We start from the raw sequence: 13,246 nt of genomic DNA on the forward strand, positions 1-13,246 counted from the left end.
TCCTATTGGCCGAGGAAAAGGTCACAAACCCGCCTCTGGAAAGTGAGTGGAAGAAGTTTCACCCAACGTCTATGAGTTGTAAGTAGGGGCTCCTAAAAGCAAAACCAGAGTATAATATCCCAAGAAAGTTGATTTGAGACTGGGGATGGAGAGATCAACAAATATCTATGAAAAAGTTCTTCCTGGATCTCCTCCCTCCTTCCGTCCCTCCCTCCGTCCCTTCCTCATCCCTTCCTCCTTCCATCCTTCCTATTCCTATCTTCCTTCTTTCTCCTTCCTTCCTTCCTTCCTTCCTTCCTTCCTTCCTTCCTTCCTTCCTTCCTTCCTTCCTTCCTTCCTTCCTCCAATCTTTTTTGGCCACACCCTCAGGAATCGTTCCTAGTGGACTCAAGAGTCCATACAGGATGCTGGGGATCTAACTGGGATCAGCCTCATACAAGGCAAGATCCCTCCCCACTGTACTGTTGCTCCAGCTCCTCTTACCTGCTTAATTTTATCTTTCCCGTCTTTCTTTTAGTTCTTTCTTTTCTTTCTCTCTTTCTTCCTTTACGTTCCCCTTTCTCCCTCCCTCCTTCCTTTCTTCTCTCTCTTCTTTCTTTCCTGACAAGTACCTCGGCCCTGTACCATCTCTCTGCTCCCAAGGTTGTTTGTACTCAGCACAACTCAGACAAAGCTGAGAGCCACCGTCATTTGAATCCTTTCACTCATTTATTTTCATTTTTGTTTTGTTTGGGGCCCACACCTGTCGATGCCCAGAGCTTACTCGTGGCTCTGTGCTCAGGAATTCGTCTTGGTGGTACTTGGTGGGCCATACAGGGTGCCAGGGAACGAAGCCAGGTTGTCTGAGTTCAAGGCAAGGGACCGCCCTCCTGCCGTGCTAGCTCTCTGGGGCTTCTGCTCATTTCTCCCCAGATGACTGTGACTACACTCCCCCCCACCCCCGCCACCATGGTGATGTTCTTCCTGCTGTCCCTGCCTGTCACCCAGACTCAGCCCAGTCTCTACATTGCAGGGTGAGGCTCCTTCTAAAGAGCAAGTCATGGGCTGGTCAATCATAAAGCTGGTAATGTGCTGCCTTGCACACAGATGACCTGGGTTCGATCCCCGGCATCCCATAGGGACCCCCAAGCACTGCCAGGAGTGATTCCTGAATGCAGAGCTAGGAGTCAGCCCAGAGCATCATGGCGTGTGACCCCTCCCTCCCTCAGGCAGCACCATCAGGTGTGGCCTCCAAATAAAAATAAAAATCCAAACTAATTTTTATTTTTCTTTATTTATTTGGGCTAGAGCGATAGCACAAGCAGGTAGGGCATTTGCTTTGCACGCCCCCCCCCATAAACACTCGCGAACACACACACACACACACACACACACACACACACACACACACATCATTGCATGTGTAGCTAATACTTGCTTGTCACAATCTATGGACAGGGTCAGAAAGACAATGCAGGGGTTAAGGCACTAACTTCGCACACAGCCAACCCTGATTCAGTCCCCCGCACCACTGTGGAGTGTGGCCCAAATACCCACCCTCAACAAAGAGCCTGCTCCAGCCACATGTGTGGATCCCCACTCTGGTAGCACCTGGCTCACTGGCCCTGGCTCCGTGAAATCGAGGCTGAAGATGCTTTGCCTGCATCCGGATCTGGTGGGCCTAGGAAGCTCTCACTGATACTAAAAGAGGCCGCGGAGAAATTGAGTGAGTGAATTCAGTCACCTCCCTGGCTGAAGAGGATGGAAGTTGTGTTAGTGTCAGTGATTCTCACCTTGACTTCAAAGGAAAAAACTAGGAATGGCAAAACCATGTATCCTCGAGAAGACTTCAAATAAACTTTCAAGAGGCTCAGGTGGATGCAGGCCTTGCACTTGGCCAACCTGGTTTCTGTCCCTGGTGTCCCATATTGTCCCCTGAGCACTTGGCAGGAGTCATTCCTGAGCACAGAGCCAGGAGTAACCCCTGCACATCTCCCCGTTCCTCCAAGCCAGCCTGTCTTCCAAGCTGCCTCCCGCTGGCTTCCTACAAACTGGCACCACTCGGGCACGCCCTACTCTGGCTCCTCTTTGCTTTTCTACGTGTTTGTCAGGCTAGTTCATGGACTCCCTTCACCCCGGGCGCTACTAACATCGGAATGACGCCCACATTTCCAGCCCGGAGCTCTCCTGGCTGTGTATCTAAACTACCGGCAGCTGCCGAGTGCTGCTCTTACCTGCTTGGGAGTCTTCCAGGGACCTTAAGCTCAAGGTTTCAGAGGCTGTTTTCTTCTTCGTTCCTGACTTTGTGTTTTTTATCTCCACAAATAGCATCAACAGCTTCCCAGTGCCCACACCGACCACAGGAGTCCCTCGTAAGAGGGTCACGCTCGCTCTTCAAGCCCGTGTTCCCCCTCGCTTGTTCTATGTTTCTTCACTTGCCCATTTCCCCTCTGGAGAAGCCTTGGACACATATTTCCTCTCTTCCTCTCCTTTCACATCTTTCTAAGCAAGTTTCATTCAATAAAGGCTATCTTGCTACACACACACGCACACACACACACACACACACACATAAACTGTGTGTTGTGTGGGAGGGTGTGTGTAAGAACTTGGCAGTAGAGCATTTGCCTTGCCTTACATGTGTGAGGACCTGGGTTTGATCTCTCGCAGAAAGAAAAGGGAAATGGGAAAAAAGGAAAGGAAGAAAGAAAGAAAGAAAGAAAGAAAGAAAGAAAGAAAGAAAGAAAGAAAGAAAGAAAGAAAGAAAGAAAGAAAGAAAGAAAGAAAGAAAGAAAGAAAGAAAGAGAGAGAAAGAGAGAGAGAAAGAGAGAGAGAAAGGAAGGAAGGAAGGAAGGAAGAGAAAGAAAGAAAGAAAGAAAGAAAGAAAGAAAGAAAGAAAGAAAGAAAGAAAGAAAGAAAGAAAGAAAGAAAGAAAGAGAGAGAAAGAGAGAGAGAAGGAGAGAAAGAGGGGCTGGAGTGATAGCACAGTGGGTAGGGCATTTGCCTTGCACGCAGCCGACCCGGGTTCGAATCCCAGTATCCCATATGGTCCCTTGAGCATCGCCAGGAGTAATTTTTTTTTTTTTCTTTTTGGGTCACACCCGGCGATGCACAGGGGTTGCTCCTGGCTCTGCACTCAGGAATTACCCCTGGCGGTGCTCAGGGGACCATATTGGATTAAGAGCCAGATAAATGGTTTTGAATATTTGCTCTGCCCCACAGGCATTAGAAGATGTCAAGCAAGTTTCTTAGCCTCTGAAGGCTTAAGTCCTGAGACCTCCTTCCATCAGCACCTCCTTACCTCCCTCCCCACGCCGCCCCCGCCCTGCTCAGTCTGTGTAAGGCTCAAATAATTCAAGTCAAATATGAAGTGGGTGCCGGTTTCCTTCTCCTAGGCCAGCTCCCACTGCCGTCTGGGACCAGCGAGGCTCCACCTCGGGGCTCCTCCACTGGTCCCTGCCATCTCCACGTTCTTCTCTCTGTTTTATGTTTCTCTTTTCCTCTTTTTCTCTTGGCAGCCCTGGGAACCGAACCCAGGGCCTCATATGTGCTAGCCAAGCACTTTCTTGCTAAGCTACGCCCCCAGTGCCTCCTACCTTAAAAAAACAAGCAAAGGAAAAAATGGTGATTTCAAAATTTTTACCAAATATTGGCCTTTGTTCTTCTGCTAATTTTTTCTCTGCTTTTCCCTGACTCGAGCACTTCAGGGCAGATTCTCCATCTCCATAGCCCTTGGTGCCTCTGTCCCAGTCTTTCTGTCCCCTTGTTGTCTGATGACGTCAGAAGCGTCCTACCCAATCTTCTTAAGGCTGCTCTGAGTCCCTTTCAATTACTTTTTTTTTTTTTTTTTTTTTGCTTTTTTGGTCACACCCAGCAATGCACAGGGGTTACTCCTGGCTCATGTACTCAGTAATCACCCCTGGCGGTGCTCAGGGGACCCTATGGGATGCTGGGATTTGAACCCGGGTCGGCCGCATGCAAGGCAAACGCCCTTACTCGCTGTGCTATCACTCCAGCCCCTCAATTACTTTTTTTTTTTTTTTTTTGCTTTTTGGGTCACACCCGGTGATGCACAGGGGTTCCTCCTGGCTCTGCACTCAGGAATTACTCCTGGCGGTGCTCAGGGGACCACATGGGATTCTGGGAATTGAACCCGGGTTGGCTGCGTGCAAACGCCCTCCCCGCTGTGCTATTGCTCCAGCCCCACCCCCATATTTCTAAGTGTGACTTTTTCTTTTTTTCTTAAACCAACCAGGTTCACGTCAGCTTCCGGCTGAACTTCTTTCAGTTCCTCAAATGCCCAGGGTTGCGTTCTCCCTCCACAAACACTGTTTCCTCTGCCGGGGCCTCTGGCCTCTGCCAGCCCCCACCTCAGGCTGGCTGGGCTTCCTGCCCCCCCCCTGGAAAACTCAGCTGCTGCCACCTTCAAGACTCTGTGTCACTTGCCTCCAGTGTGTCTCGGTATCCCTGAGAGAACATGTGTCGACGATGTCCCAAAGCAGTGATTGGCTCCCTGGCTAGAACAGGGGCTCCAGAAGACAGCAACGTTTTCTGTTCAGGGTAGGAGCTCTAGATATTTTATTTTTTTTGGGGGGTCACACCTGGCGGCGATGCACAGGGGTTACTCCTGGCTCTTCACTCAGGAATTACCCCTGGCGGTGCTCAGGGGACCATATGGGATGTTGGGATTAGAACCCGGGTCGGCCGAGTGCAAGGCAAACGCCCTACCCGCTGTGCTATCACTCCAGCCCCCGGAGCTCTAGATTTTTTATTTGTGTATTTAATTTGCTTTTGGGGGTCACACCCAGCGATGCTCAGGAGTATACTCCTGGCTCTGCACTCAGGAATTACTTTACTCCTGGCCGGTGCTGGGGGGACCCTATGGGACACCGGGGAGGAAACCTGGGTCAGTTGTGTGCAAGGCAAACGCCCTCCCCGCTGTGCTACCGTTCTAGCCCCTGGAGCTCTAGACTTGAGCATAGTCCTGGTCCATAAGAGGTACCCAATACATTGAAAAATTACTTAATATACAAGAGCCAAAAAATGGAAACAATTCAAGTTTCCAAGAACAGATGACTGGATAAAAAAAACTGGGGCTGGAACCATAGCACAGCAGATAGAGCATTTGTCTTGCACGTGGCCGACTCGAGTTCAATTCCCAGCATCCCATATGGTCCCCTGAGCACCGCCAGGAGTAATTCCGGAGTGCAGAGCCAGGAGTAACCCCTGTACATTGCCAGGTGTGACCCAAAAAGCAAAAAAAAAAAAAAAAAAAAGAAAGAAACTGTGGTTCATATGTACGTATTGGAATACTACTTGGCTATAAGAAAAGTAAAAAATCTGGAGCCAGAGAATTAGCACAGCACTTAGAGTGCTTACTTTGCACGTGGCTGAGCTGAGTTCAGTCCCTGACATCCCATATGGTCCAAGACCTGCCAGGAGTGATTCCTGAGTATAGAGCCAGGAGTAAGCCCTGAGCACTGCTGGATGTGGCCTAAAAATTTAAAAATTAAAAATAATTTAAAAAATAAAAAAAGACAAAGTCATGCAATTTGATGCAACATGGAAAAATCTGAAGAAGACCGTTCTGGTTGGAGCGCATGCTGGCTGAAGGAGAGGAACAGATGCAGAATAATCTCTCTCGTATGAGGGTGAGAAAGAAACGTAGAATGAGCCAGAATGATGGTCCCTTGGGAGGGCACTTGCCTTGCACACAGCTGGCCTGGGTTCAATCCCTGACATCTCATATATTCTCTGGAGCCCTGCCAGGAGAGACCCCTGAGCACAAAGCCAGGAGTCAGCCCTGGATACCACCGGGTATGACACCCAAAGCAAAACAAAACAAAACAAAACAAAGGAACATCGGAAGAGACTAATAATTGGCCAGAGACAATGGAGGCTGAGAATTTGTCCTCAGAACTGAGCTAACCGTGGCGGGGACAAACTTCGAGCCGCAGTATTTTGGGGGCAGGACCCTGGGGGAGGGCGTGGTGTTGGGACACGGTGTTTATGAAGTCATATCAACAGTGGTGGAAATCACTCTGCCTAAAATTAAACAAGCAATGCATTAATAATAATTACTGATTTACTTTTTTATTTTATTTCCCTTTTATTTTCTATTTGCTTTTAGGCCACACCTGGCAATGCTTTGGGCTTCTTCCGGGCTCTGAACTCAGGAATCACTGCTGGACCAATCCCAGGACAACCGAGTACAAGGCAAACACTGGGCCCACTCGACTATCTCTCTGGCCCCTTAATTTACTTTGTTTTTATTTATCTATTTATTTATTTATTTATTTTTCTTTTTGGGTCACACCCGGCGATGCACAGGGATTACTCCTGGCTCTGCACTCAGGAAATTACCCCTGGCGGTGCTCAAGGGACCATATGGGATGCTGGGAATTGAACCCAGGTCAGCCGCATTCGAGGCAAACGCACTACCCGCTGTGCTATTGTTTCAGCCCCCCCCCCTTAATTTACTTTAAGGGGCTTAAACTTAATTTACTTTATGGGTAACGCACACCCATAGTAGAAAATCCATAAGGTACGGGGAAAATACACTATAAAATCAGTTTCTCTCCCTTTTGATTCCCCAACAATTTGCCTAGGATCCTTCTAAAGTATTTTCTGTGGCTTCAAGTCCAGGTGCACAAACTGTGAATCTGGTAGTGACTCCCGGCGCTCTGGGCTGGCCCCCTGCCACTTCCCAGGGCACCCCAGGGGCTGGCGAGACAGTTCAGGGGTTAAGGTGTTTTACTGGCATTGTGGCCAGTTCTAGTTCTATCGACAGCAAGGCTTGGTCCCCAGACACTGCTGGGAGTGACGCTGAGCGCACGGTGGGCTGGGGTGGGGGGGTGGGGGAAGCAGAATCCAAAAAGCATATATTGGAAAATACTCTTTTTTTTTTTTTTTTTTTTTTTTTTTTTTTTTTTTTGCTTTTTGGGTCACACCTGGCGATGCACAAGGGTCACTCCTGGCTCTGCACTCAGGAATTACCCCTGGCGGTGCTCAGGGGACCATATGGGATGCTGGGAATCGAACCCGGGTCGGCCGCGTGCAAGGCAAACGCCCTACCCGCTGTGCTATCACTCCAGCCCCTGGAAAATACTCTTAAAAACAATTTTGTGGGGGCTGGAGCGATAGCACAGTGGGTAGGGCGTTTGCCTTGCACGCGGCCGACCCGGGTTCGAATCCCAGCATCCCATATGGTCCCCTGAGCACCGCCAGGGGTGGTTCCTGAGTGCATGAGCCAGGAGTCACCCCTGTGCATTGCCGGGTGTGACCCAAAAAGCAAAAAAAAAAAAAAAAAAAAAACCAATTTTGTGGCGGGGGGGGGGGGCTGGAGCGATAGTACAGTGGGGAGGGCGTTTGCCTTGCACGCGGCCGACCCGGGTTTTAATCCCAGCATTCCATATGGTCCCCTGAGCACTGCCAGGGGTGATTCCTGAGTGCATGAGCCAGGAGTGACCCCTGTGCATCGCCGGGTGTGACCCAAAAAGCAAAAAAAACAAACAAACAAACAAACAAAAAACAATTTTGTGGCGGGGGGGGGGGGGGCGGCTGGAGCGATAGCACAGTGGGTAGGGCGTTTGCCTTGCACGCGGCCAACCCCCGGTTTTCATCCCAGCATCCCATATGGCCATATGGTCCCCTGAGCACTGCCAGGGGTGATTCCTGAGTGAAGGGCCAGGAGTAACCCCTGTGCATCCCCGGGTGTGACCCCAAAACCAAAAAAAAAATAAACAATTTTGTGGGGCTGCAGCAACAGCACAGCGGGGAGGCTGTTTGCCTTGACGCGGCCAACCAGGTTTGATTTCCAGCATCCCCTGATGCCAGGGGTAGTTCCTGAGTGCAGAGCCAGGAGTGACCCCTGTGCATCGCTGGTGTGATCCAAAAAGCAAAAAATAAAACAAAAAAAGCACAATTTTGTTCATTTTGGGGCCATGTCCAGGTGGTGCTTAGGGCTTAATTCCTGGCTCTGCCTTCAGAGATCACTCCCAGATTTGGGGAACATACGGGGTGCCAGGGGTAGAACCTAGATGGGTTGCAAGCACCCTACTTTCTGTGCTATCTCTCCAGCTCCCACTGCCTTGACGTCTATGGAAAGCAGGTCTTTTTTTTTTTTTTATGCTTTTTGGGTCACACCCGACGATGCTCAGGGGTCACTCCTGGCTCTGCACTCAGAAATCACCCCTGGCGGTGCTCAGGGGACCATATGGGATGCTTGGAATCGAACCCAGGTCGGCCTTGTGCAAGGCAAACGCCCTACCCGCTGTGCTATCGCTCCAGCCCCAGAAAGCAGGTCTTTTATCTTATATTCTATTTATTTTGGAATGGGGGTTGAGCCATCCTGGCTGTGCTCACGGGTCATCCGTGGCAGTGGTCAGGGGACCATATGGGATGCCGGGGGCCAGCCGTGTGCAAGGCAAATACCCTACCCCTACTATTGCTCCAGCTCCTCAATCTTCTGCTCTTTTATTTTACTTTGTTTTTTGCTTTTTGGGTCACACCCGGACATGCACAGGGGTTACTCCTGGCTCATCCACTCAGGAATTACTCCTGGCAGTGCTCGGGGGACTATATATGGAATGCTGGGAATTGAACCCAGGTCTGCCACATGCAAGGCAAATGCCCTACCCACTGTGCTATCACTCCAGCCCCTCTTCTGCTCTTTTTTTTTTAATTAAATTTTTAAAAATTTTATAAGTTAGTTCACAGTATTTGATTACATTTAATATTCAAACACCAATCTCACCACCATATTCTGCTCTTTTAACTTTTTTTTTTTTTGCTTTTTGGGTCACACCCAGCAATGCTCAGGGGTCACTCCTGGCTCTGCACTCAGGAATTACCCCTGGCCGTGCTCAGGGGACCGTATGGGATGCTGGGAATCGAACCCAGGTTGGCTGAGTGCAAGGCAAACGCCCTACCCACTGTGCTATCACTCCAGCCCCATATTCTGCTCTTTTAAACCACATCACCTTGACTGTCCTTGAGCGCGTCACGTCCCACACCGGTGCACCTAACTGTAGGATCAATTCCTCGCAATAGAACATCAGCAGCCGTGGTGCATTCAACATGCCAACCACTGTCAGGACCTGTTCTCCCCTCCACACCCCTCCGCGCTATCCTCCTGCACCAACTCGGTAGGCTGGCAGCCCAGTGCCATCCGCTCTTTGATCTGTGGCCAATCTGATAGTGCCACAAGAGTGCCATCTTAGCTTTTCATCTCTTTCTCGAATTGAGAATAAGCATCTTATCACAGACTTACAATGCAGCTGCAGATTAGAGGACGCGTGACGGGGACCGGAGGACCGGAGTGATATCGCAGCGGGGAAGGCTTTTACCTTCAAGGCAGACAACCCTGGTTTGACCCCTGGCATCCCCTGTGGTTCTCTGAGCCCCGCCAGGAGAGATCCCTGAGCACAGAGTCAGGAGAAAGCCCTAAACACAGCAGGCTTTAGGCCCCAAACCAACCAACCACCAGCCCCAGGTCCCTGCTTGGACTGGCCCTTCGTAATAGAAGACCTTCAAGTGTGCATCCAGGGAGATGCCGTTAAAATCTCATGACACCATCGCATGCGCAATGAGTGCTGAAAGTGAAGCTGATGCATGAGACCGAATACTGCACATGCGTGGAGCACTGGCACCTGCTCTCTGCGGGCTCCGTGTACACCAGTGAACTGCCTGCAAAACACGGAGGTTTGAACACTCGCAGCCCAAAACGCCACTCCTCGCCTCTTCCCTTCGCAGGAACGCCTTGCCCTGTGCACCAGGAGTTACCAAACAGAGTGATCAGAGCAGAACTGTTTTTGGTAGAACAAAAAAGGAAAAATTTTAAAAGCCCATCCCAGAGTGAATACGTACAGCAAGAGAAGGGACAAAACCAGGCGTGATGCAGCGACATAGCTGGGTTGCAAAACAAGGCTCAGTTAAGTCAGCAAGTCACAAAGGGTGGGATTTTCTTATTTATCTATCTATTTATTTATTTATTTAAAATATTTTGTAATGCGGCCCCCCTGCTTTTTTTTTTTTTTTTTTTTGCTTTTTGGGTTATAACCAGCAATACTCAGGGGATCCTTCTGGCTCTGGACTCAGGAATTACTTCTGGGGGTGCTCAGGAGACCATATGAGATGCTGGAAATTGAACCTGGGTCAGCCATGTGCAAGGCAAACACCCTACCCACTGTGCAATTGCTCCACTCCCTTATTTATTTATATTTGAAATGTACCATTTTTATTTGAAAGTCTTGAGAAAAGAGAGAGAGAGAGAGAGAGAGAGAGAGAGAGAGATAAGAGAGTACATGAGCTTCTCCAAAGGCAAAGAGAGACCATTATTATTATTATTATTATTTGTTGTTGTTGTTGTTGTTGTTGTTAGGACTGGTTTTAGCATAAATCTCAGGGCTAGGATGAATGGAGATGTTACTAAGACCGCTTGAGAAAATCGACGATCAATGAGATGATGATGATGATGATGATGATGATGATGATGATGATGATGATGATGATGATGATGTTAGGACTGAAGCCATAACTCAGCGGGTAGGGCATTTGCCTCATTTGCCTTGCATGTGGCTGACCTGGGTTCGATTCCTCTGTCCCTCTCGGAGAGCCCGGCAAGCTATCGAGAATATCTAGCCCGCATGGCAGAACCTGGCAAGCTACCAGTGGTGTATTCGGTATGCCAAAAACAGTAACAAGTCTCACAATGGAGACGTTACTGGTGCCCGCTCGAGCAAATCGATGAACAATGGGATGACCGTGCCCCAGTGCTATAGTTGTTGTTGTTGTTGTTGCTTGGAATACACCTGCAGGTGCTCAGCCTGACTCCAGGCTCTGCTCTCAGGGTACCTACCATAAGAGGTGCCGGGGGTTGATGCCAGGTTGGCTGTGTGCAAGGCAATCGCCCTACCTACTCCCACTCCTGATTGTCTTTAGAGAAATTCCACAGCAGGTGAAGCAGAACTACTGGACCATGTCCGAAGATGCAGGCGTATGAGAGACAGAAGGCTGGGGCATCTGGAGAGATGCACAGCAGGGAAAGTGCTCTCTTTGCACACAGCCAACCCAGGTTGCATCCCTGGCACCCTAGGTGGTCCATTGAGTCCCACCAGGAGTGATCCCTGAGCACAGAACCAGGAGTAAACCCTGGGCACTACTGGGTGTGCCACGAAAACAGAAACAAAAAGGAGAAAAAAAAGCTGGTAAGTCACTAAGGCAGGGCACTGGGTGGGACAGGGAGGAGCAGAGGGAAAAGAAACTTAAAGTGTTAAGGGGAAGAATGAGAGTGATAGTATAGAGTTTGCCTCGAATGCAGCTGACCCGGATTTGACTCTGTGGGTTCCCCTAGAGCACCACCAGGAGGGATTCTTGAGTGCAGAGCCCAGAGTGACCCCTGAGTATCCTGGGTGTGGCGCAGAAAGCAAAATAAATAAATAAATAAATAAATAAATAAATAAATAAAGTGTGAGGGTGGAGAGCTGAAGATAGCAAATCAGATGCACAATTTGCGGTTTGCAGGCCTGGATTTTATCCCCAACAAAGAATAGAGTATACATAGGGAGTAACCCAGAGCAGCCCTCCCCCCCCCATAAAAACAAGCTAAGCAGGCCAAAACCTTTGAAAGTGAGGAGCTGGAGCAATAGCACAGCAGGTAGGGCATTTGCCTTGCACGCGGCTCACCTGGGTTCGATTCCCAGCATCCCATATGGTCCCCTGAGCACCGCCAGGAGTAATTCCTGAGTGCAGAGCCAGGAGGAACCCCTGAGCTTTGCCAGGTGTGACCTCAAAAGAAAAAAAAGGAAAGAAAAAAAAAAGAATTAAAAAAAAAAACTTCTCAGGAATTTATGGGGATCAAAGCAGGGAGCGTGCAAGGCTGGTACCCATCACCTGGCCTCATGTTTACTTTTTTGGTTTGGGGGCCACACCTGGCTCTTTGCTCTGGGGGCTTTCGTGCTGGGGAATCATTGTTCTGGAGGATTCAAACCAGGTTTGGGGCCGCAGACACGGGAGGCAAGTGCCTTCACCGTTGTGCTATCTCCCCAGCTCACATCTGCATTATTTTTTAGTAATAGAATCATTTTCATTTTATTTATTTATCTATTTATTGGTTTGGTGGCCACACCTGGCAATGCTCAGGGGTTCCTCCTGGCTCTGCACTCAGGAATTACTCCTGGCGGTGCTCAGGGGATCCTATGCAATGCCAGGGATCAAACTTGAGTAGGCCACATACAAGATAAGGCCCTACCCACTGTACTATCACTCCAGCCCCTAATATTTATTTGTTTGTTTGTTTGTTTGTTTGTTTTTGGGTTACAACCGGCTATGCACAGGGGTTACTCCTGGCTTTTCACTCAGGAATTATCCCCGGTGCTCAGGGGACCATATGGGATGCTGGGAATCGAACCGGGTCGGCCGTGTGTAAGGCAAATGCCCTACCCGTTGTGCTATTGCCCCAGCCCCTTATTATTTTTTTAATATTCATTTTGCAAGAGCTCTAAGAGTTAAAGAAATGAACCATTTACTTGCCACATGGGCTGTATACTATTCAACACATGCTGGGTCAATTAAAAAATGACTTCGTGAGTCTCTCACCAGTTGTCCACCCTTCTGACTGTAGTGACAGGAACTCCGTTGAGCCCATGTGGTGTCTCTTTTCCCTTCCCTGGGAAGCTGAACTGAGCCAACGCACAAAACTGAATGGGGATTCAAGGTGAGACTATTAGAGTGGAGTTGTCTTGAGATGCTTTCACTGTGTCTTACACAAGAAGAGTGGAAGAAATGGTGCCAAGACTAGGCCTGCAGGGAGTCTGCAGGTCAGCGGGCAGACAGGTAACCCACCCATATCTCAAGAAGTTTGTGGAAAAAGGCTTTTGACTATTGATTGGTTTGTTTTGGGGCCATAGCTGCTATTATTCAGGTCTTAATGCTGGCTCTGAGCTCAGTATCCTGGCTTTTCTTAGTTTGTTTTAGTTTTGTTTGTTTGTTTTCATGCCACACCCAGAAAAGCTCAGGGATTACTCCCGGCTCTGCACTCAGGAATCACTGCTGGAGGTGTTCAAAGCACCCTGAGGGATGCAGAGGCTCAACCTAGATCTGCCACGTGTAAGACAAACGCCTCTCCTGCTATGTTATTGCTCCAGTACCCTGGCGGTGCTTGGGGGCCATGTGGTGCCAGGATCAGACCCAAGTCACCTTCATGTAAGGCACAGTCTTACCCCTGGCCCCAGGAATGCCATTTTTTTGGTGATTAGCTGGGTATGGA

This window comes from Sorex araneus, chromosome 6 (genome assembly GCF_027595985.1).
Source record: "Sorex araneus isolate mSorAra2 chromosome 6, mSorAra2.pri, whole genome shotgun sequence".
Classification (NCBI taxonomy): Eukaryota; Metazoa; Chordata; class Mammalia; order Eulipotyphla; family Soricidae; genus Sorex; species Sorex araneus.